We start from the raw sequence: 26,950 nt of genomic DNA, 5'->3' as shown, positions 1-26,950 counted from the left end.
TGTGTATGTGCGTGCGCGCGGGTGCCTGTGTATCTGCTTGTGCACATCATGAATGGGAAACACTGTCCCGGGTTGATTCTGAGATTAACAAACACTCCTTCGAAGTCTGCATTCCACCTCATCCTCTGGAGGAAATAATGATAAACGATAAGTGCTGGTCATGTGAGATCAGAAACCATCCTAGTGTGGTATGAAATCTAAATTTTGTTTGTCCATATTGCCTTTTGCTCCGGTACCCATCTTTCTCCTGCCCTCTTTTCACCCTCAAACAGTCCTGACCATTCTCAGTTCCACTTCCCTTCCTCTGCTCGTTACCTGCTCCTTCAGCCCTCCTCCTCCTCCTCCTCCTCCTCCTCCAGCTCCTCCCAGTTCAACCCCCACCTCCCGGGGCTCAGCTGCGGCTAAAACCTGGAGTCTTGGGGAAAAGAAAAAAAAAGGAAAAAAAAAAAAAAAAAGCCTAGGCTGTGAAGCTGTCAAACCGGGCATGCTCAGTAGACAGGGCAGGTTTTTTGGTCTCGAGTAGCGGAGAAACATTTTTTGCACAACCGCGACCAGCCTTAGAGCGCGGCGGCAGCGGCCAGGGCAACATCAGCACAGCCAACAGCGGTGCAGACGCCCGGCACCCGGCCGCGCGGCGAGCTCCGGCTCAGCCTGGAGTTCACCTCCTAGTGCCCAGGGGGCTTGTCTTACCCCTTCTGATCTCTCTGTGTCTCTCCTCTCTCTCTGTGCTTCTCTCTCTGTCTCTTTCTCTCTGTTTCTGTCAGTCTCTTTCTCTTTCTCTGTCTCTCTGTCTCTCTGTCTCTGTCTGTCTCTCTCTCTTTCTCTCTCTCTCTCTCTCTCTCTCTCTCTCTCTCTCACACACACACACACACACATACACATACACACACACACACACACACACACACACACACACACACACACACTCACTTACTCGCTCACTTCCATACAGACATATACACATTATCTTGAAGAAGGAAAAAAAACCGATCCCCAAGCAAACACCCTCCTGGCAGTGATCTTCCACTGGCACAACAGTAGCCAGGTTCGGTTCCTGCCCCCAAGCGACCGCGGGCTGAGAGCTCCGCCGCCGCCAGCTGGAGGAGAGCGATGCGGGGGCCCGAGCGGCAGCTCGAACAGTAATGTGGATTTACAGTCATTTCCCGCAGGAACCAGCAAAGACGACCTAAGTCCAGTGCACTTACAGCACCGGCCAGAGCCGAGTACCTGGCAAGGAGGCGGGGGACCGCACCTGAGGACATCACTGAAACTTGCGCCTGGACTAGGTAGGTCCGCTTCTTCTGGCTCTTACTTCCTTCTCGTTCGATCCTGCCTCCCTTCCGCCCCAAGGACTCTGGGCGAACTTCCCCCCTAGGATGCGATAGAATGCATTTGCGGATTGTGACTCCTGATCTTGAAAAGCTGGTTGCGCCCGCTCTGGGACTCCTGGTGGAGGAAACAGAGCCTCTGCAACCTTTTCTCTGGGTCTCCTTCTGCCCCAGGGATATGGACCTCTCAGGAGAGATGGGAGATTGGCTTTGTTGTCAGTTTAGGCTTCCAGCGGACACTATAGGGACACTGTCCTTCGCAGGTTTCGTGGGTTTCCCAGGTGGCACTTTTGCCAACCAACTCCTTCAGTACTGGTAAGAGGGCTGTTCGCCTCCGCTTTCGCGCAGACCAAGGCACTCTAACAAGTGGACCAAGATGCTTGGAGTGGCAGGTGGGGAGGCTGTACCCAAAAATGAAGGAGATGATCACTTCCTTCATTAGTTCCCACCTGGAGCGTCCACCGGGTTTCTGCCACTCGGGGTCACCTACTACTCTCTCTGAAAGAAGATGCCCAAGGGCTAGAACGTACTGTAGAACCTGTTTGCTTCTGAATTGCTATTCCACCCTCACTCAGGGAGTTCGAGTTCTAGGGGAACGCCAGAACCCTCACTGAGGCCCCACCCAATGTGTTCTCCAATACCCCAATTTGTGTCAAAGGAAATAATCCTAACGGGGCACTGGGTGCTTCAGTAGCCATCGGCGTTGGCTTTAAGCATACGCTCATCTGTGCGGGATTGTGTGCTTCTGCGTTTCATCCTGAAAACGTGGTGTCTAGAATTCAGCAATAGCCAGTACATCTGCCGAGAGCCAAACACCCGCTAGGCATGCCTGGGGAAATGTAACCTCAGCTTCTCCCATTCCGGGAACAGGCGGATTGCCAATTCAGTTTTAAGATGCTTTGCCTGGAGGTGTGGAAAGAGCCTTAGCGCTACTTGGTGAGCGGATGTGCTAGAAGCCAGTAGCCGATTTAAACATTTCAGCAAACCGGGTGCAGCTGATTGTTTACAATTGCAGAGACAGCCGATCTCACTCCAGTAGTGGATGTCCTGTCCACGGCTGTTTCACCACTGGGAGAATAGGGGCGGGGGCCAGAGCTGGCTTGCAGCTAGTTCTTGCATTTGGCAATGTTGAGTTTAGCAGATCTGCAGCACTGCTGCTGAAGATATGCTAATATGGTTAGAAAAAAAAAACTCTACTTGAGTACAAAGCAATTGGTCAGAATTTGTCTCAAACTTCATAGGTTTTTCCGAGCACACTAACCTAGTCGTGTATTTATAGTGGTCCAAAGAAACAGGAAGAGAAGTTCCCTGTGTCGCAGGAGAGAAATTAAATGTCATTTGAATGAAGACACCAATAGCAAAGGATGTGCCCCAGAGAACTTTAATAGGTATCCTTAGATAAGCATTTAATTGATCATATTTCCGGTAAGGATTACAGGCAGCTTCCTTGAATTGGAGATTGTTATTTTATAGTTATAATTAGCAAGCCAGGTACACTGCACTGTAAGCATCAATTGCTACTTTAGTCTGTTCCGTGAAGACATTGCAAATGTCTGCTCTATTGTACCTTTGATTGAAAAAAAAAATCCTCTATACCTTCATCCTCTGAAATCTTCTGACCTGTAGCAGAGGGCACTGGAACAGTGTCAAGCCATAGCACAACCTAAAGGGTTTGAAAGCTCATTTTTAATGAAAATCGTGTCCACGGCTTTAACTTCTGCTCAGTCATTACCCTGCACTTGTTTCCTTGCCTACCTCTGCCCTGTGTTCTATGTATCTCCCAGTGTGTGCGGATGAGGGGATGAATTTGCATAAGGCTTCATATGACTCTTAAATGTAGATATCAGAACAGGGAAATCCAAGTTGTGACCTTTTTATCCAAGTTCGTAAGCCTTTTTAGAATATGTTGAATAATTTACTATGGCAAAGTTCTTAAAGGGTAGTCAAAGGTTTTCAAGTATGCTAAAATAAGGTTGCAAACTTTTGATGCTAATAAAATTAAGCCATAAAATGTATTTGTAAAGTGGTTCAGGTATTTTCTAAAATGAGCCCATGCTCTAGATATTCATTAAAACTTTTCAAGTTGTTCATCATAATTTAAAAAAAAACAAAACAGGTATTTCTGCCAAACAACTATATAAATGAATACTCAACATAATACATTTGATAATGACAATAATAAAATTTGCCTTCTGGAGCAATAACAGAAATTTAGGGGAAACACTTGGGATTAAATGATATGGTATTTGCTATTTCATCTAGGACTCAATTATGGATTGATAGGCATAACATTTGATAAATTATAGAGAGCTTAAAGCAAAACATTGTTTTGTAGAATCATGGTGCTGTAATGATGGCTACCTGAACGTTCAGATATTCAAACACATTGGTGTACTAAAAAGGTAAATCATAGTATATGGAGTTATCAACTCCCCCAAGGCCCTACTTCAAAGTTTGGATGTCCTAAAGGTCTCAGTATTTGAGTTCGGCTATCGTATATGTAAGTAACATTGACATGAGCATAGCTTCCCTCATCAGAGTACATTTCTCCGGCCTTTATACAGATTCTTGCTGAAAGAGAACAACATAGCTGTCACATTTCTTCTGTATGATATTATTTTAAATGATCAAACTGAAAATTATTATTTGATGTTAATTTTGAAAACAGAAACAAAGGGATTTTATTTTCTATGACAATTTTAGAAACTTAGAAGTGGTGATAAATTTTAGTGACAACTAACACCAAAAAAAAATGTTTTTGATTTTATGTTGGAGATAGGCATTCAGAATTTATGTAATGTTTGCCTGCAGCTCCCTGTTCCTGAAAGTCTATCAGTTTCCGATTTAAGTAAAGCTCTTAAGTCTTCAGTATATATTTTGATTGATCATTTCCCTAAGGTTTGCAAAAATATGTTAATTTACCAGTTATGAATATATTTCCTTATGAATGACTTGAGGTCAAGATAACACTGGTACTTTGAGTACCTGATTCAAAGATATTTTTAATTGAAATATTTTTATCATATTATTCATACTTGTTACCTCCTTATGCCCACCCCCACAAACAGACACACACACACACATGCATGCTTCAAAAGATGTAGGCAGACACACACACACACACACACCCCAACACACACACACACACACACACACACACACACACAAACACACACACACATACACACACACACACTTTCTTGGAAGCAATCGTCCAAGATTTCTTAGCTATTTCTATTCATTGGCTAATTTTATTTAAATTACATGTGTATAATTCTTAATTTTCTATGAATTTTAAACCCAAACATAATGATTTGTGAATATTTTACAAAGCTTTCCCATCACTTATCACTTAGAAAAAAACCAATTCTGAGTTGGGTTATTAGCACAACTACACGTAGATAAAATGATAAAAGCTATTGCCGTATGATTACCAGCATATATCCATAACTTCAAATGTGAATGCTATAATGAAATTAAAAGAATTTAAATTTCAGAATCGTTCCACATAAACAATAACTGATTTCAATCACCTGCAGATTCTGACTACTGGGTTAGATCGTTCTTTTTAATGGAGGTTGAGCTTATGTTTTCTTGCTTTATGAAATAAAACACCCCTCTTATGAGATATAATACTTATCTATTATTAATAAGAGAAAATTAAAGCATGAATCACCTGTCTTAATATTATTTATATTTTTTAGTTTCTTTTTTTCCTGGTGATTTCTATTAATGCAGAGAACAGTAAGTACTACCTAGCACCCTGCACAATTAGAGCAGGTGAATGCTATAAAAGCTTTTACCCAGCTTTTGATTATTGTGAACAACCTTGATGGTTCAACCACAGCTGTTTCCTCAGTATCAGTGTTCCATTATGTAGCTTATATTATGTATAGTAATATTGTAGTTTGCTACATGTGATTTGGTATGATTAAGCAAATCCAAAGATATTGTTTACATGGAAAACTCATAGAAAATAGGACTAAATACATTTAAACACAATGGTATGAACTGAGAATCATTGTAAAGCATACATGTTCATTTATCTGCTAATATTTCCACAAATAATTCAAGAAAACTCATTTTATTTAGTGATAGCAAAAATTACAGTTGATGAGGATCACTGTTATTTTAAAAATAGTAACATTAATAAAAATTTAAAACTATTAAATTCTTATGTAACTTTAATACTTATTTCTAGACCTGAAAGTATAATCTTGGATAATTTACAACTTTAAAAAATATTCTGAATTGTATTTCCTGCCCAAGCATCTACTTTTGGTAAACAATAGCATATGGTAAAATGTGCGTATATGCCAAATAGCCACTACCTCCCGGATGATGTTTTTAAAGTGATGTAATGATTCTGAAATATTGGGGTTTTCTCTTCTACCCTACTCTAACTGTACGAATGAAGTTAACTAGAAAATCAACACATTGTATTAAGAATCTGTTTTCAGATTAGTGGATCATTTTTGTAAATCTGTTTCTTAGGAGCCTTCTTATTTGTGTTTCTCAGAGGTCTGTAACATGATTAATATGCTTTCTGGGTATTTATGATTGTATCTGAGTCTCTATGATTATACCTAGGTAAGACACAAATGCAACAGCCAACTGTTTGGGACAATTCAGACTAACCTCTGATTGCTCAAGAAAATGTTTCTTTCAGGGTCTGAGTGTTTTGGAATCATTTAACAGGATGATGGCCACTGATATCTTTGCAAGAAAAGAAAGCATGCAAAACTAAAAAAAAAAAAAATCTTTTCACTCAAATATCTTTAACACCTTTGAATTTCTGTAAGGTACACATAATACACCAAACGTCATCTTAGAGCCTTCTATGAATTTATATGAGATGCTACTGGCATTCCCCAACTAATACAAAACCAAAAGTGTACTGACTGGTCTTTTCTAGAACAGAGAAAGTGCAACACCTTAACTTCAATCTGTACTTCTTTTACATCACCACCCATCCCGTGTTTTATCAATTTAGAAATTAACTTAATGGGTTTGACATGTTAGCTTCTTGTGATTTTTTCTATAACTCATTTCCCAACAGTCCTTCTACTGCCATGGAAACTAGATGGGATAGACAGCCGAGAGTCACTCATTCAGAACAGGAGCCTCCTTTTTAATTTCATGTCAGCCTGTTGGTCCCTGAAAGTAACTGAAAAGGTTGGAACAATGAATTTGTCAAAAATAAATTATGAAGCAAGCAAAATTTCTGCCAATTTTTCTTTAGGATTTTACTGATAAACCTCTTCTGTTTCTACTCAAGCAGTTCTTTGAAAGTAGTCATAGAAATAGAGGTTTGATTTGTCTATTCTTGTTAGTATTTATGTAGTCCAAAACTCATTTTTTTTGTTCTAATAGAGCATTCACAGTCTTAAAATAGTCTTGTAATAACTATTACATTGAAAAATATGTTCTTTCAAGTTATGGGCCTGTAGACTTTGAAGAACCCTACTTAGTTATCACAGTAAAACTAAAAACAAGTGGTACTTGAATTTCCCAGTACTATGGGTTATTTTCCCTTTTTAAATAGAAAAGCAATTCTGTTAAAATATCTATGTCCCACTTTTTTTTATTAGAGACCAAATGTATTTGAATGCATTTATTTGGAATTTGTAAAAGAATTATTGCACTCATCACTATAAAGCATGCTGATTGTTTTAATTTTAATCAACTAAGTTGTCATTTGATAAGTAGTCAACAATGAGGAAATTGCCTTTTAATGTTTCTCATATTTTGCTATAACATTTTTGTGGCTGATTACAACTTATAAAATTGAATTTTGGAATCACAGTCTCTAATATGAGCTGAACTGAAACTCATGCTGTCTTTTGCAATGCCAGCTATAGGTTCTGAGAATCTAATGGGTTTTTCTTGCAAATTATTGTTTCAAACTTTTTTTTATATTATGGCTAAGAAAAAACAATTCCTTAGTGAGGATTTTGTAATGAAAAAAAGGCATATTTGTTTGTCATAGAAAGATCAGAAGGCGTTTAATGTTTTAAATGAAGATATTTTAAAATATAGGATATATAATTATGAATGATAGAATGGGGTACTTATTTAAAATTTTAGAAAAAAACAGTTGTTTACAGTTTTGCATTATTGGGGATATCAGTGCTCTGTGGCTGGATTTTGAAGTGTGTCTATTTTATTAGCTGTTTTGTTGCTGTTTGTTTATTTGAACTATACCTATATAATTACAAACCCAAAACCAGGTCACTCATCACTGCTGCACACACAGAGTACCTAATACTTGAATCATCTCTATCACGTTGATTTCTTTTAAACTTGATGCAAGTACTTGACAGTTTAGGGAAATAATGAAATAGTATATTAACTGTTTGCTTCACACTATCTGATAAATCACGTTTCGTTGTATAGCGAAATGCTCAGGTTTGAAGGAATGATAGCCTTCATTTCTCTTTTCAAAGTATAATATACTTACTATTCAATTGTTTTCCTATTTAGATGAAATATATTATCAATATTGAGCGTGCTGATGCAGATAGAGTCACTCTCAGTAGAATTCAAATATGGATATATTAAAGAAATTCCATTTTCACTTTTTGGGGAATTAGTTTAGTGTTTTTAGCTGCCTATATGAATGAGGGTTTGTATATTGGCCAAAATAAAAGTAAATGACGCTCCGTTTGCATACTTAAGGGAAAAAATCTTATTACTGGCTAAGGTCAAAGAGAAAATTTCTCAGTTGCATGGTTCTGCCTAATTGGTGGATTCTAAGTCCATCTATTACCTCTAATGTTTCTATCTGGTTTAGACACCTGTCAAGGAGAAGGTGCCAGATTAAATGGACAATTGGTTTATTAGACATCATCACCCCAGCAACCCAGCTGCATATAGATATGTAAAGAAAATTCTTCCATTGTTCAGCTAAAGTAGAAAAAATACTACAGATGGCCCATCTCAATAATCCAGATTTTTTTCAGGTACATTTAAAATTAAATATCCTAAGAGATGATTAATTCAGGAAAGTTATTGATAATGAACTCATCTTATGCTACACATCCTTTGCACCCATGATGATGCCTTATTAAAGGTGTCTCAATCTTGCTAATTACCACCTGTGTTTAAATATAGAGGTGTATAAATACACTACAACTGCACAGTGGCTGGAAGCATTCTAAACCTGAAATTTTGGCTCTATTCCTAGCTAACTTAGTTGCTATCAACAACACAATGTTTCTGACCAACATTTTCAATTTATAGTCTGTGTATTATGTCCCTTACTTTTGATGTTAATGATTTCCTTTTCTAAAGCTGCTTTGCTTAATTGCAAACATTTGAGAAATATTGATGTGCGATCTCCTGCTCTATGAAGTAGCCACAAAATATAAATGTATGTGTGTGTGTGTCTATGTGTGTTCATGCAATTGCTTTCTCTAGGGAATATTTATTAAAAGTATATGTACATTTTACATCAATTTCACAAGCATTGTGTACGGACACATAACAATCTCCTCTGTTGTTTACTATATATTTTAAAGAAATATGCTTCTTTGACTGAGCCTCCACTACACCTGTAAAGCTTTAAGCAACATACAACAATTCTGGTAGAATTGCTAGGCAATTCAAACAAAGAAAATTATTTTGAGAAGATAGTTTGAATTTTACTAATGAGATCTAGTTACCTTTAAGAAACAGGGCTGTGCAATTGAGTAGGAGCTGTAACATCACACAAATTTTCTGGATTCAAATTCTTTTAATTTTACATTTCTTTATATTTATATGTGTGCACATGTAGATATACACATATGTCACTTGTGAAGGTCAGAAGACAAAGTAAAGAAGCAAGAATTCTATTCCTCTTGCACCATGTGGGTACTGAAAACTGAACCCAGGCGATTATGCAGGATGACAAGTGCCTTTACCCCTGAGACATTTTGCCAGCCCTGGATTTATATTCTTTATTGAAGGCTTACTTTGAGTATACTTCAAAATATTTCATATTTTTGAATTTCTGATGGTTAGTATAATAAAATCTCATCACGTAGGTGTAGCAGCATTTAAATTTGGACTGTTAAATCAATGAAATTTTAGCACAAGCATGCTACTTTTTAATTATCGTTATTTTGTCCTAGTCTCCTATTTGAGATTTAACAACTTGTGAAGGTGAGATAATTCCAATGTAAACAATTAGAATCCAGTACTAGGGAAATATTGTAATGGTTAACTTATCACAACAAGGGGAATTCTCACAATGGATGTTTTGACAATGGAATACAACAGTTAAGCAAATGTATAAAATATGAGAGAATACTTGTCCCACACATTCAGTAAACTACTTAGTGGGACTTGGCTGCTCAAGGTGCAGAGCAATATAATCAATATTTACACAGAATGTAGGAATAATAGGTTTTATACTTCCATGCATTTCCTCTAAAGGAGCTTTAGGTGTCATATGGTGACCTTTTCTTTTAACAAAAGATTCAGTTTTACATAAATTTTTTCATATATCAAAGAACACTCTTCATGACAAAAGCTTTTCATCTGATAATTTTTTAATACTCTTGAAGAAATTTTACTAATGCCTCTATTTAGCTCACTACACAAACTGATTCAAAAGATTTACCTATTCTTGAAGACAAACATATAGGTCTAATATGATCATGAAAGGAATTCTCTAAGAGCAATAACCATAATATTGTGGAAACTCAAACATGATAAAGCTTTATAAAGCATAGATTGCTTAAATTAATTCTTTTTTAGATTTTTAAACTCTCTCTCTCTCTCTCTCTCTCTCTCTCTCTCTCTCTCTCTTTCTCTGTGTGTGTGTGTGTGTGTGTGTGTGTATGTGTGTGTTTATCTGTGTGTGAAATGTGTATACAGGAGCCCATGGAGGCACCCCAAAGAGTGTCAGATACTCTGGAACTGTTACACGTATTTTTGAGCTGCCTGATATGGATGCTAATAACTATAATTCGATCCTCTATAGGAGCAATACATGTTCATTCTGCCTAAGCCATTTTTTTCCTGTATCCTTAAATTAATTCTTATTGAGTACCCCTGGATATTTTAGTTAGAGCTGTGCTTCTCAACCTTCGTATTGCTGGAACACTTTAATATAGTGCCTTATGTTATGGTGACCCCTAAACAAAAAATTATTTTATTGCTCCTTCACGTCTTTAATTTTTCTAATGTTATGAATTGTAATGTACATATCTCATATAGAGGATATCTGATATATGACTTGGAAAGGGGTAACAATCCACAGGTTGAGAACCACTGGTAGAGAATAGAAAGACTCACATCCTGCATCACATAAGGACTATGAAAGGGCACAGGCTAAACTAGCTACAGAGCATACCTACTCCAGATAGAAGTACTTTCTACCTAGGTCTGAAGAATAGGAGCAAACATAATTTCTCATTTGGTATTTCTGCATGTGACTGGTATACTATGTTTAGTACTTATGTTCTGGATGGGTGAATTTACTTCTATGGAGAGTTATTCTAGAAAAAGGTAATTTTCTTGATGCTTATTAAAGAAATAGACAGGAAAGTTGCTATATTTAAAACCAGAAATTGTCTACACTGTTGAGTTGGTGGTAGGTTTTAAGATGACGTAGGGGTGACCAATTATTCTAATCTACTCTCTTACCATGATGAATACAATGACCAAAATCAAATCAGGAAGACAGGGTTCTCTTTTAACTTGCAGACTATATTAATTATTGGGGGAAGTGTGGACAATAGCTGGAGGCAAGAACCAGGAGATAGGAACAGAATCAAAAGCCATGGAGGAAGGCTTTTTGCTGAGTTGTACCCTGGGACATGCTTATTCAGCCTCTTCATACAACCTATGTTAGGTGTCATCCATAGTGGGCTGGGCCTTATACGAATTAGCAATCAGGAAAATGCCACATAAGCATGGCCACAGGCTAATCTGATTAAAGCATTCCCTCAGTTGGAGTTGTTTCTTCCTAGGAGTGTGATTCTTTTTAAAAGGTAATTCCTCTATGGAAGAAGATAGGTTAAACTGGATTAAGAGTGAGATATGTGAAGAGACTATACTACAAGTGTAAAAGTTTCTCAGGGTGTGAACCAAACTGTGACAGTGACAATGAAAAGAAGAGAAATTTATGGAACACACTGTAAGACTCATTATGCAATATAAGGGTCATAAAAGAAAAAAAAATGTTTGAGTGGACAATGAGGTGAGGTTTGGATTTATTTAATGTGCAACAGCACAAAGACATCAAAACAGAGTTACATTTTAGATGATTTAAATTGCTGAACTGATTATGAGTTCTGAAGGTGGATATTCGGGTACCATTAGCAAACACAGTCGTTAAACTTACAAGAATGAGTAATTAGGATCCCCTACAGACTGTAGAGAAAATAAGAAGGGAAGCAAGTACGACAGTTTCAAAAATATTGCACTAAGGATGTTAGAGACACAAGAGGACATATTCCATGGGAAGTTATGATATAAGCCAAGAGGAAAACAAAACAATGAAATAAAATCTAAGTACACAGGACCTTGTACATGCCACTAGGTAAAGGGCACGAAAAATATAGTGCATGAGAGAAAATACAAATGCAAATTGGTATTGTTTTTAAAAGTCAAATTTCAGTTATCAAAAGAAATTTTATTATATACCTGTCAAATTTCACTTGCGAAAAGTGAATAACTTCTTATGATGTGTATAGATATATGTGAATACTTACAGAAACAATGCAGAAAAATATATATGTGAGGCATTTATTAATAAGATAGTATAATTGTTCGAGACCCAATTCTTTCTTTCTTTAATTTTATGTATGTAAGTACAAATTAGCTGTCTTCAGAAACACCAGAAGAGGGTATCAGATTCCATTACAGATGGTTGTGAGCCACCATGTGGTTACTGGGTATTGAACTCAGGACCTCTGAAAGAGCAGTCAGTGCTCTTAACCAACTGAACCATCTCTCCAGCCCAGAGACCCAATTCTTAAGAGTCATTCCTGACAGGTAAAGCCTATAATCAAACCAATTAACAAATGGCTTACTCGTTTGATTTTACCTGCAAATTCTAGTCTATATTATATGAGTCATTTTTTTTCCCTGCTAATCATTAACACCCTCAACCAAGCCATCATTTTTTAATTAGGACTAGGTAATAACATTCACAAAGATTCTTCCATTGATTGTTGCCCCTCTATGGTTTTAGACACCACAGCCAGTATGATTTTTAAACTTCATTAAGATCTGGGTTTTTATCTTTTATCTACTTGTTAGAGAACAATCAAACTTACCATATATATAATACAATTTAAATATTTAAGAAAAAAATCAAGGCCTGCAAGAGTCTGCATTATTCTGCTATCAGACTATGTACTGTATTTTCTATCCAAACTTGCTCAAAACCTTCTATACACTTTGCCTTCTGCTTTGTTTCTGAAACATACCATGAGCGATTTGTTACCCAGGAACTTTAGGCATTCATTTTCCTCTATTTTTTTAAAATAATTTTTCCAGATTCCTATTGGTCGTATTTCTCATTTTATTCATATGTTTAAATTATTATCCTTTCATCATAACTGCGTTCTCTCCCCTTTGTATTGATTTGTGTTGTACTTCATCATTTTCCTCTCCCATTTTCTGCCTCCATTTTTTTCTTATTAGTTAGAAATACTTGGTATCTTACTGTGGTTTTGTTTGTTTATAATTTATCAACTCCTCTAGCATATGGGCTCCACAAGGCCATGAGCTACTAGCCTTTTTGTTTACTACTGCACCCATCCATGTAAAATAGAATAGTACCCTACATGTAGGAAGCGCTTAGGGAATATAAGTTTAATAAGAGATAATAAAGACCTGATAGAACACTAATTGGTCGAGATTTGGCAGTTTTCTGCAAAATCATTAGGAATTTTGTACACAGCCACTATGGTGGTAGATTACTGGTGGAACATTTGTCTAGCATATGTAAACCCTGAGTTCTACTCCTAGTATTACAAAAACAGTATTGTTATCATTTGTCCCAGGAACTTTAACTTCTGAGAATTGTTCTAATGTAAAAGAATATTTGTTTGCAAAGTTTTTTGTTTTTTTTTGTTTTGTTTTTTACAGAACATTTTTTGTAATGGTAGAATACATGTTCCACAAAGGAATTGCTAAGTGATTTATGAACTGTTGAGAAAATACAATATTTTATGTGTACTACAGATGATGTTTACAAATATTTTATGTAAAAGGAAAATGTGAATATTATAATGCCAAATAAAAAAAGTCAGATAAGTGACTGTATGTGCCCTGTATCCATGTAGGGAAAAAGATTGAAAATAGATGCACAAAATTATTAAAAACAAAAAAGTCCTGTTTTGGGAGGTCTTTTGAGATAGGAGGCAGCTTTTATTTTTTTCTTTCTTGTACTTTTAGATGTTCTATAATAGATTATATAACTTGCATTATCACAGTATATGTACAAGAGAAAGAGTAAATACAATGCACAAAATAATTACTGGTGCACTGAAGTAAACCTTACATGGTAGATTAAAATAAACCTTTCTCCTTAAGAGATGTAGCTACAGCAGTGGTTCTCAGCCTTCCTAATGTCATGACCCTTAGTACAGTTCCTCATATTGTGGTGACTCCCAACTATAAAATTATTATTGTTTCTACTTTATAACTATTTTTGCTACTGTTATGAATCATTGTGTAAATATCTGATATGCAGGATATCTGATGTGTGATCCCCTAAAGCAGAACCACTGAGGTAGAGGTAAACAAATCAGATAGAAATGTACTTTGGAGTTTTGTTTAAAGAGCTCCACAGGCAAGTGTTATAATTGAAAGCCACTAATGCAATCTAGTCTTCATTTACTAGAGAACCAGAGAGAGCTGGGTTTATTCTGTCAGTATCTGAACAGGATGTTAGGGGAACTTTAGGCAAGTTAAGGCTTCTTTATATTGCTGTGAAAAGCACTAAGAATTTGCTTCATGTAAAACAGACGTGATTACTCACTATATTTCTTCATGTCGTGTAGTAATAACAATTAAGTGAAGTTAGACTACAGATTACTTGGCAAGTCAGCCACAGTCACCTCTAATGGAAAAGAAGATAAATAGCATTGACAACTTTTGGCAGGTCTCATCATTAGAAATGCCCATATTGCCAGAAAGAAAAGAAGCTGCATCCAATAATGTAAACGTAAAAGTTCTTTAGGCCCTGAGGTAAAAAGGTGACAATCCAGAGTGGAGAGACATTAATTGTCGAGGAGCACAGATCATTGTAATGGGGAAACTGTCTCTGTTATTAACACAATTATTTTCTACAAGGTCCTTGAGTAAAGGTTCCATTAGAAAAATCGCCATCTGAGTTTTCAAAGCATGGGAAGCAACATGGAAAGGTATCATCATTAGTAAAATAAAGTAGACTGACTGACGTGCTACCCAAGGGCTTTGTAAATAGGAAGTGTGTTAATATAGCACCTACAGCTAAAATTTATTAAGAAATTGAATAATTAAATGACAATTTTATTAAACTAATAGAAGTTATTCTTTTGAAATCCATTGAAGATAGCAATTCCGGGTATACACATGTATATTTTATAAATGTACATCCATATATTCATATTTTATATTAACATTTTGAGTCAGATTTTTTAAGTCTCATCTGCTTACCTTCAATTCACTAATTACCTCTCCATTTGCGGATGGCAATTATTTAGAGACACTAAGTACCTCCTTTGTGAAGACAGTAGAATATTATTCTTTTCATAGGATCAAACGAGAGGTCATAGAATCTGAAGTCTGGACTAGATGGTCTCTTAATGAGCTGTCTAGATTTGGATTTATGACTTGGCTGTCAAGATGTAGGCCCTTTCTAAGTCATAAGTCAGTTCTGTAGGCTGTCTTTCTAATGTTTATGGCTTCTGTTATTTTGCATCTGGTATACATTATTTGCCTCATTCCAGTGCCAATACTCTCAAATATTCTAACTTCTTTTTGTTAAATGGTGGTTAGCACAACATAAAGTCATTGAACAGTTTCTTCCTTTTGGGAATGAACTCTTGGGTGAGATAGAGATTTGTAAAGAGGAAGGGAAGTAGAACATTTTGGCAACTTGTAAGCAATGGCATGTAACCTGGGGTATCTGACATAGATCAACCTATACACTGGCCTTCTATAATCTTAAATGGGGTGATTCGCTTCTAAATGCTGAAGCAGGAAAGCAATTCTGAAGTGAGCAGAGAAGAGCTATATCTTTTTAAAGCCAGTTTTCTTCTCATTTCTCTGTGTACCTCACTAAGCCAAAATGCTACATATAGGACAGTTTATTTTTTCAAGTAATTTTTTTTTTTTTTTGCTAGCTTCCTTGAAGAATCAGCCTTATGGGTATGAAGCCAACTTCTACAGACTTACTCTGGTATATTCAGCAGGAGAGACAGGAATAATTTTGTAGTCTAGATGTCAGTATGTACTGAAGTATCTTCCCTTGAAAGATTCTAACAGCACTATTATAGAACCACATCAACACTTGAGCAGAACTATGCCTTTTTTTGAGCAGCATTAACAGTGATAAAAATGGACATAGAGCAATTAGATTACAACTAAACAAGAGCACTATTCAGTTTACTATGAATGATTTATACACAGTACATTGGGAATGGGAATCATTAGTAATAATATCATACTCTATTATCAGTACATGGCCATCTTAGTGATATTTTTCCAAAGGTGACAATGATGTTGTTGGCCTATGTTCTTTAAAAATGCCTTTAAATATTGTCTTTTATCTTGATATACGCATAGAGTTTTTGAAAGATGTGTTCTCACCTTTGAGAATTTCCAAATATAAAAGAAGTAGATTTGGGAATTAGTTGATTGATAAATTGGTGCCACAAGATTAATTAAATGTCAATCATAAAATATCAAAATGTTAAAGTTTAAAGTTGACATTTTCTTTTTCTTCTGCTTTGATTTTCAATACTACCTTTTCTACAATGGAATTTTTTTAAGGAATTAAAATATATCTATCAATACAGGATAATACCTTCATTACAGAAATGGAAATGCACACAAAACAGAATCATGTATTTTAAATACGGTTTTCTATACTGATTGCATTTTAAATTACTTTAGTACATACATTTTATTTACCAATATTTTGATAATAATTTAATAATAATTTGAAATAATAAATAATTATTTACCAATATTTTGACAATATTTTTGATAATAAGTTAATAAAATATAGACACATATACATACATACATACATACATGCATACATACATGCACACACATATATATGGAGAGAAAAGCAGTAAAACAAATAGCCCAAAAGAGATTTAATATGCTTCATCAAATGGCCCCACTACATCAGGCTGCAGTGGCAAAGAGCCATCCTCTGTAAGTGGTTCAAAGTACCTCCTGCCATTAACCAGTTCACCCAGGCCCTGGACAGGCGGACAGCTACTCAGCTGCTTAAGCTTGCCCACAAGTAGAGGCCAGAGACAGAGCAAGAGAAGAAGCAAAGGCTACTGGCCCGTGCTGAGAAGAAAGCTGCTGGCAAAGGGGACGTCCCAACTAAGAGACCACCTGTCCTTCTCCAAGCAAGTCAATACAGTCTCCACCTTGATAGAGAACAAGGAGGCTCAGCTGGTGGCGATTGTCCATGATATAGACCCCATTGAGCTGGTGGTTTTCCTGCCTGCCCTGTGTCAAAAGATGGGAGTGCCGTACTGCATTATCAAGGGAAAGACCAGGCTGGGGGCACCTGGTCCACAGGAAGATATGCACCGTTGTTGCCCTCACATGGGTTAGCTCAGAAGACAAGGGTGCTCTGGCTAAGCTAGAGGAAGCTATTAGGACCAATTATAACGACAGATATGACAAGATCCGCTGCTACTGGGGAGGCAACTTCCTGGGTCCTAAGTCCTGGCTCATATTGCTAAGCTGGAAATGGCAAAGGCTAAAGAACTCACCACTCAAGTGGGTTAAGTGTACACTGCTATGTTTTTTGTATATAAATATCATTATATATATATATATGAAAAGATCAAATAAACTGCCTATCTTAAGAAATTAACATTTACTGACAAGTTGCTTTCCAAAAATGTATCCATATACATTGCTTATGGTGGGGGTGTTGTAAAGTTCGCATGTTACCCATCATTAGATTACATATTGAATATATTATGCCACAGCAAAATATATATCTTTCAAGTAGAGTATATTGAGGCTCCTTTTATGATAGTAAATCTTTTGTCCAAGTGCTAAGCATGATATGTGTTAAAAGTATTTTACCTTCATTTTTACAAGTGCTGTATAAAGGTAGCATGTGAGCCATTGAATCAAAGAATGAAGCAAAAAGGACATGCATCCTGATACTGGCTCTGCTATGTACCATATATATGATTCAGTGCAGCAATGCTAGCTATTGAAGCTCTCTGAACCCTCGTTTTCTAAACTTAAAACAATTACTAGGAGAAATAGATGAAGTCTGTATATGAAGGCTTTCAGTAAGTACAAATAGCCATTATACTTCAAGCAACTATGGTTAGTATAAACTTCATGTTGTTAATGACATTGTGATATATCATCTCAAAATGTTTAGTGTAAAATGAATGAGTTTGCATGGGGAGTAGATATAAATTCCATACAATTCTAGGTATATACTCTTCAATTAAAACAGCCTTTAGCCTAGAGTGTGACTAAATGGTAGAGTGCTTGCCTACATGCCTAAGAAGAAAAGTTCCATACCATGTACAGCAAAACAATAAAATAAAACCCCTTCTATTAGCAGGATAGTTAATATAATGGAAGTTTGAAGCAGACTTTTAAGCAAGAAACACACTTCCCTTGTGAATTAGAAAATAATTTACAGAGTACATATAGTCATATTATATATATACATACATACATATATATATATATAGTATATGTTGTATATATTGTACATATACATATATACCCCTTTCCCTCATGGAAGTACTGCAGTACTGCACTGGACCTGTTTGTACATCTATATGAAAGATAATTTGGTCTAATTTTTTACAGGAATTACAAGAGTGACTTTTATTCTGCTTAACTTCTCTTCTGGATCTAATAAGGTATGTTCCATCTATGCTGAAATTTTGATATAATAGTAGGTATTATTGAGTTTATTTTAACTGAAATGCATAGCTTAAGTTTTTGGAATCTGTTTATCAATTATATATGTATAAATGTTTATAGACTCCATTATTATGAGAGAGTATTTACAAAACCAAATATTCAAATTGTCTGAAAAGTTTGAATAATTAATTGTGCAATATTTTCTATACATAGTAACTAACCCTAGGAGTTTCCATAACTTGTAGGACCCTCTGAAGACTGAGTTGGAATAGCAATTTCCAATAAGGAAATTTGCAATATTATTTAGTAGTTGTCATGGACCATAATAAATATGACACTTTCCCTTATCAATGGAACAAATATTTCTATTTGGAAGATGCAGAACAAAATTTGCCTCCTGAAATGAATGTCATGATTCTTTAAAAAGTGGCAAGTGAAATATTTAGATTTGAATTTTTGAAAATTGACTAAGTTATTGCATTAATTTGCTTAACCTTCCATTTTTATTCTTTTCATCTACCCATTTATCCAACCACATGGAACATTCACTAAGCAACCATCAAAAATTGTACCCTTTATTCTGATAAATAGTTAACATGTCTATAATTCAATTTGAGTATCGATTAAGTGCTCTTAGAGTCAGTCCTCTGGTGGAATATATAAGAATATGTGGCGAGATTTGTAACATACCCTATAGTTCTTAATTTTATTTAAACATTAGTCATTATTCAGTTCTTAATAACTAAGAAAGAGATAGTATTGCTCTTTTTAAACTTTGGTCCCTATCTGTAATAGTGCTATACACCATTAATCAAATATTCTCATTCCAAGAGGAAACAATGAAAGGATGATCTGAATTTGAAGTAAGGTGGTAAGCCTTTGATATCATTTAGTACTTTTAAAACTACATAAATATAGAAATATAGAAAAAAAGAAATCCTCCAAATCTTAGAATTTGTAATGCACTTTGAAAAATATGGTAAATGTAAAAACAATTTATTAAATATATCATTAATTAGAGCTCAACTAGTTATAATTATTCTAAACATGAACTTAAAATATATTGGCCAATTGTTACCATATTAAACAACTTCATTTACCACTCATCTAGATGTATTATTATCTTTAGGAGAATAACAATATGACAAAGTTTAGATAATTATATAACAAAAATTATGATCAGGTAATCAAATGACAAAATTAAAAGAAAATTTCCTTAGAGAACAATTCAATATGTTCACATATTATGTCATTTGTGAATTTCGAAGCTGTCTATGTGCCCTACTATCATTGTATGCTATTAAAACATCTTTCATACTAAAAAAGCTTTTATAGTTAATGTAAATTAATAGGGTATAATTAGGGGGAAACATCCCTGACAGACTTGAAAGATGCACATTTACAAAAAGTTATTGGCACTTATTAGATATTTCAGAGAACATCTAGGTTTCCTTCTTTAGCAAGAAAGGATGCCATGATAGAAAACCTGAACTCTACTGGTAGTCTACTATTAACAATACATTTCTACTTGGGTCATTTCTCTTTAGTTTTCTCATCTATGCTAAAACATTATAATGAATAATAATGTTTCTCCCTGTTCAAAAATCCTATAGTTGAAACTTGAGAGGTAGTAGTTGGGGCCAGAGAGATAGATACCTTGGTAAGTTTCTTGTAGCTTAATCATGATGACCTGGGATTCATCTTCTGAAATCACTTTTCAAAAGCAAGGTAAATTGTATTACTTTGGAACATACCTGGGGCTGGCACATAGAATCTAACTGAATGAGTAAGATCTATACAGGTTCAGTGAGTGACTCCATCTGAAAAAGTAAGGTTGAAAGTGATTGGGGAAGTGTGGTAGTTTGAATGATCTATGGTATCCATAGGGTAATATATTTGAATATTTGATTCCTAGTTGGTAGAACTGTTTGTAAAGGATGAGGAGATAGAGCCTTGTGGGAGGAAGAATGTCACTAGGAGTGGGCTTTGAGGTTTCAGAAGATCATTCTATTCTCAGCTCTCTTTTTCTGAGTCATGCTTGTCTGCCTGCCTGCTGCCATGCTCCCTGCCTTGCTGATCAAGGACTCAAGGACTCACCCTCAGGAACCATGAGCCCTTACAATAAATGCTTTGTTCTATAAGTTGCTGTGGTCATGGTGTTTTATCATAGTAATAAAAAATAGTCACTAAGACTGGTTTCTGTCTAGTTTTCATAGGCACATACAAGCACATGCACCCACAAATATATCCCACTAACTCTCTCTCTCTCTCTCTGTCTCTCTCTGTCTCTCTCTCTCTGTCTCTCTCTCTCTGTCTCTCTCTCTCTTGTCTCTCTCTCTCTCTCTCTCTCTCTCTCTCTCTCACACACACACACACACACACACACACACAGATTCTCAAGTATGTGTATGAGTCAAGATTGGTTGTTAAATTGGAAAATATATACACAAATCAACTGTTCAAAGATTTTCTGTTAAGTGGTTCAAATAAATTAGTAATAAAATACTTGTTTCTCTTTGAATCAAAGAACTATGTATTCTTAAACGATTAGCACCCACTTACCTCACTCCATAGCAATACTTGGACTGGCATTATACTAATTAGACTGAAGTCTAGGTTTAACTAGTAGTTTCAAATTTGTTTTTTCTTGGTAAAAAGGTATAAATTAATGGTGGGATATTCCCATGCTTATTCTCTCTGTGTCTCTTAAAGTTTAGCAAACTCTGTTTCTTCCCTTTTGCTTAGGTGGTCATTCAAGGTCAAACATCTCTCTGTACCTTGAAAGCAGCCAAGTGCATAACCCGATGACTTCAAACTCCAATGCTTTCAATCTGGCACCTTTCATGAGCTTGTGTTCATATTAAAGCATTCAAAATATATTCTCCTTCATCTACATATCACAGCAATAACATCCTAGGCAGGACAGTGCCTGGGAGCAAATAACCACTTGGAGTTAATGATCTGAGGGGCAGCTGAAGGACCATTGACTCTTCCTAGTCTTTCCTTCATCCCAATAAAATGTCTATTCCTGAAGTGCCAAGCCTTCAATAATTTTCCATCACATATCAGATTAAGTAGTGGCTATAAATAATAGTATTTAATACATAATAATGAGATGTGGTGATGCAGTAAAATACCAACAATTCAAGTGCTATATAAAGATGGCTATTCTGATCAAACCAAAAAGGCAGCAGTAAATGAAGTTCACGAATCGTAATGTTTTAGAAGTGACTTTCTTCTTATTGATTTGAAATGAAATAGAAGTAAAAATTCATGTGGTATAAGGGAATAGTTCACTTTCTTTTGTTCCATATTCCACTGATGAATGATTCAGTTTAAAAATAATTTTACAATGCCTCTGACATGTTCTTTTAAATAGATTTTAAGTAGTATAAGTTCGTTTTCCTATTTAGAATTAGATTCATGTTTTTGAAATATGTATAGCTGTGAACTAAGTAAAAAATACTAGTATACAATGGTTCTCAAATGAATTTTCACTTACTTTATTTATTATGGTGACACCCATTAAGTTTCCACAATTGGGCATGGTGCTAAGTTCTAGTGAAATAAGAATCAGTAAGGGGCAGGTCCTATAGCCAGAAACACATGGTATGTAGTTGAGGGCTGAAATATATGCATTTGTATGCCAAGTAATCAGTATTGTTAGTATGTGTTATATGAATGCATTTGTTTTGGACATTATTCTTCCAAGTGAAAAGGATTCATATATCAAATTCCTATTTAGTAAAACAATAATATATATGATTGCAAATACCTTCACATTCAAAAATCTTTCAGGAATCACAGCTTGTGTGAGGCATAATTCCCTGCCCAAGCTCATCTTTTAATCTGTAGAATTTGTGAGAATGCCATACCATATGTAGGAAAGAATTAAGAATTAAAGGTGCTAATCAGATGGCCTTAAATTACAGAGGATTGTCTGTATAGGATCAACAAGGTCCTTAAAAGTAGAAGAAGGTGACAGACCAGAACTGCAGAAAGCATGATAACAACCTAACATGGTATTGGCAGCTTTAAGATAGAGGGAGGGACCAAGGAATATGGGCAACCTCTGGATGCTAAAAAAAGGCAAGGATTCACATTACATGTTACCCTGGTGCCCCAATGGAAAAATTCACCCTGCTATCATCCTAAATTTATCATATCAAGAAACATTTAAGACTTCTTTTTTGTTAATTTATTTATTTTTATTCTTTAATTCTTTTTACAGACCAGACTTCATAACCCTCCCTGTGAGCCCCCTTACTGATCACCATCCAATACCTCCTTTCTCTCTGCTTGACTCCAAGAGGATGCACTCATCCCCCACCACCACCTTACCAGGCTTACCCACTCCGTGGGGCTCAAGTCTCTTGAGAGTTAGGTGCATCTTCTATCACTGATGCCAGATCAAGCAGTCCTCTGCTGTATATTTTTCGGGGAGTGTGGGGGGTGGGGTAGCTCATATCAGCTGGTGTATGCTGCCTGGTTGGTGTCTCAGTGTCTGAGAGATCTCGAGGGTACTGGGTAGTTGAGACTGCTGGTCTTCCCATGAGGCCACCCTCCTCCTCAGCTTCTTCCAGCTTTTTCCAATTCAACTGCAAGGTCCCCAGCTTCCATCCATTGGTTGGGTGCTAGTATCTGCATCTGACTCTTTCAGCTGTTTGTTGGGCCTCTCAGGGAGCAGCCATACTAGGCTCTGGTCTGCAAGCACACCACAGTATTAATAACAGTGTCAATGCCACGGGCCACCCTCTGAGCTGGATCCCAATTTGGGCCTGTCACTGAACTTCCTTTATCTCATGCTCTTCCCCATTTTTGTCCCTCCAGTTCTTTCAGACAGGAACAATTCTGGGTCAGAGCTTTTGAGTGTGGGATGCCAACCCCATCCCTCCACTTGATGTCGTGTCCTTCCACTGGAAGTGGACTCTACAAATTCCCTCTCCTCACTGTAAGGCATTTCATCTAAGGTCCCTCTCTTTGATTCCTGAGAGCCTCTCACCTTGCAGGTCTCCAGTACATTCTAGAGAGTCCCCCCACCTCCTATCTCCTGAGGTTGCCTGTTTCAATTCTTTCTGCTGGCCCTCAGGGCTTCAGGCCTGTTCCTGGAAATACCTGATCATGTTCCCCCTTCCTCCTCCTGGCCCCTCTCTCCCCAAATTCCCCCTCCCTCTGCCCCCTTTGACTGCTTTCTTCTCCCTTCCAAGTGGGACTGAGGAATCCTCACTTGGGTCCTTCGGCTTGTTAACCTTCTTGAGTCCTGTGTGTTGTGTCCTGGATATTCTGTACATTTTTTTTTTTTGGCTAATATCCACTTATTAGTGAGTACATACCATACATTTCCTTTTGGGTCTGAATTACCTCACTCAGGATAATCTTTCCTAGTTCCATCCATTTACCTGCAAAACTCAGGATGTCCTCATTCTTTATAATTAAGTAGTATTCCATAGTTTAAATGAACTACATTTTCTGTATCCATTCTTCTATTGTGGTACATCTGGGTTGTTTCCAGCTTCTGGCTATCACAAATATGGCTGATATGAACATACTGGTGCATGGTGGGGCATCTATTGGGCATAACCCCAAGAGTGGTATAGTTGGGTCTTCAGGTAGATCTATTTCCAGTTGTCTGAGGAATCTCCAGATTGATTTCCAGAGTGCTTGTACCAGCTTGCAATCCCACCAGCAATAGAGGAGGAGTGTTCCTCTTTCTCCACATCCTTGCCAGCATCTGCTATCACCTGAGTTTTTGACCTTAGCCATTCTGACTGGTGTGAGGTGGAATCTCAGGGTTGTTTTGATTTGTATTTCCCTGATGAGTAAGGATATTAAACATTTCTTTAGGTGCTTCTCAGCCATTTGAGATTGCTTGGTTGTGAATTCCTGCTTAGTTCTGTATGCCATTTTTTGATTGGGTTGTTTGGTTATAAAACAGGATGGTATTGGTACAGAGACAGAGAGGTTGATCAATGGAATAGAATTGAAGACCCAGAAATAAAACCACACACTTACTGAAACTTGATCTTTGACAAAGAAGCCAAAAATATACAATGGAAAAAAGAAAGCATCTTCAATAAATGGTGCTGGTCTAACTGGCTGTCTGTATGCAGAAAAATGAAAATAGATACATATTTGTCATCTTGCATGAGGCTCAAGTTCAAGTGGATCAAGGACTTCAATACAAAACTAGATACACTAAATTTAATAGAAGAGAAAGTAGAAAAGAGCCTGGAACTCATTGGTACAGGGGGACATTCCCTAAACAGAACTCCAATGGCTCAGGCTCTAAAATCAAAATTAATAAATGGGACCTTATGAAATGGAAATCTTCTGTAAGACAAAGGACATACTCAATAGGACAAACCAGCAACCTACAGATTGGGAAAAAAATCTTCACTAAGCCTATATCCAATAGAGGGCTAATATCTAAAATATATAAGGAACTCATTTAAGACTTCTGACTGATTGGACTCTAAGAGAATTCTGTGTTGTTTCACATCACCAAATCCTCACTAATTTATTAGATTACAGTGATGTTCTTGAGAAAATTTGCAAGTGTCTAGTTGTAATCCAGTCATAATTACTAATAGACATGGTTCATGTTACTTCTGAGATATCTTATCCAGTGATCATCCCCAAACCCCTTGGCATCCTTTAGGACATTCCTTCAGAGAAGGAATTTGTTGGGTTTTTGGAAATCCATTCTCATTATCAGGAAGAATTTTGACCTTTTCCCATTCTTTCTATAGGTCATTTGATAACATTCTTCCTGTTCTTTTGTCCAACAATCCTCTCCTTTCATGTTTAGGGTACAAGGAGTATGGGTCAAAGCAAAGTCATATTTTTTTTTACTCTTTTTGGGGACATTTTTCATCAATGAAAAGATAGAGACACTATATTCCTAATATGGTTTTGTAGCAGGAGTTTCTGAGAAAAAAAAAAAGATCAAGAATTGAACATTGTGTAGAAAATTAGTCTTATGGTTTTGGGCTACTTCTTAAAAGTGCTCAGAAATGTGTTTGTAGTCTAGGGTCATACCTCCTTTTCTTGACCTCTGTATTGCTGCTCTGCCCTTCTCTTCTATCCCTCTGTTTATAAAAATACTGGTAGCTTAAGTGTGTCAACCTAAATGCCATACTGTTTATAATACCTATTTTTTATGCCATACTTTCCTAAGCATACTGGACTTGTATCATGTACAAGACAAAAGAAAAAACATGAAAATGTTAAGGACAAGCAGGGAATGCTCCATTGTATAATGGCAGCCATACATCCCATACATCGTCAATGGTTCTCAAAGTGCAGAATATATTACAATTAATTGGAAGACTTGTTAAAACAAAAATTTCTGATGCATACATCTGAGTTTCTGCTTAATTTGGTCTTTATGATGGCTAAGATTTTATATTTCTAACATGTTCCCAGGGGCCATGGGATGTACTTTGAAGATCATGGGTTTTTAAATGTACTAATATATAGAACTGACAAGTTTAGGTCATTTAATAGATGCAAGCTGTTAAAAAAAAAAAGACTTGGAAATATAGGTAGATGATGCTTTTATCCAATATTACTAACAAGAAGTTTAGTAGGCAGAACTTAAAGAAAAACGTTTTTATCCTTATCAAGGAAGGGACAGATGAAATCTTTATTTTATCTCTTATTAGATATTTTCTTTATTTATATGTCATATGATATCTCCTTTCCCAGTTTCTCCTCTGAATAAAAAAGAAAAAAGAAAAAATTAAAAAGTATAAAATAAAATAAAAAACCCTGTTCTCTCCCCCTTCCCCCTGCTCACCAACCCACTCCCCTCCTGCTTCCTGGCTCTGGCATTCCCCTACACTGGGACATAGGACCTTCACAGGGCCAAGGGCCTCTCTTGCCCTTGATGACCAACTAGGTCATTCTCTGTGATACATATGCTGCTGGAGCCATTAGTCCCACCATGTGTATTCTTTAGTTGGTGGTTTAGTCCCTGGGAGCTCTGAGGGTACTAGTTAGCTCATTTTGGAGCCTGATATAGCTATCTCCTGAGAGGCTCTGACAGTACCCCACTAATACAGAAGTAGAGCCTCACAGCCATCCATTGGACTGAGCACAGGGTCCCCAGAGAATGTTCTAGAGAAAGGACCCTAGGACCTGAAGGGTTTTCATCCCCTTAGAAAGAACAGATGAAATCTTTAAACTGGATTTATGATTAGGTTGTGTTTTACCATCCCAGACAATCTGACCTTGTATTTTGTACCAGCTTCTGCTGCTCCCACCTAACTTCTATTTATATGCAGTTGGAGCTATTCAAAGATTTCAAGATGAGAGCTTTCAGATTTGGTGAATTTGAGGAGGATAGTGGACACTATTGCATATCTGTTGCATTTGGAGAACCTGTGAAACATTTAAGTGACAGAACCTAAAAGGAAAAATTAGAGTTTAACATTTAACTTAAACTAACTTGTACCAGTTTGTTCATTAACTTCTTATGCAAAATTGAAGCAAAAGTTCTAATAGCTACATCACTATGTAGAGTTGTTATTTTAGATGGTTTT

The 26,950-nt window shown here is 36.4% G+C and overlaps 1 protein-coding gene across 5 annotated transcripts in view; it reads left to right on the top strand.

Moving 5' to 3' along the window:
* Window positions 1-897: 897 nt before the first annotated feature.
* The window catches only part of Tenm1 (teneurin transmembrane protein 1), an 803,700-nt gene continuing 777,647 nt past the window's right edge, over window positions 898-26,950 (top strand). For all 5 annotated transcript variants that reach the window (XM_031355201.1, XM_031355294.1, XM_031355365.1 and 2 more), the window contains exons 1-2: window positions 898-1,286; window positions 18,351-18,403. The gene's annotated coding sequence lies outside the window, so the exon portion shown is untranslated. The remainder of the gene's footprint in view (window positions 1,287-18,350; window positions 18,404-26,950) is intronic.

The sequence above is a fragment of the Mastomys coucha genome, chromosome X, assembly GCF_008632895.1.
Source record: "Mastomys coucha isolate ucsf_1 chromosome X, UCSF_Mcou_1, whole genome shotgun sequence".
Taxonomy (NCBI): domain Eukaryota; kingdom Metazoa; phylum Chordata; class Mammalia; order Rodentia; family Muridae; genus Mastomys; species Mastomys coucha.
The sequence above is the reverse complement of the archived record's forward strand: the minus strand, read 5'-3'. Positions and strand labels throughout refer to the sequence as shown.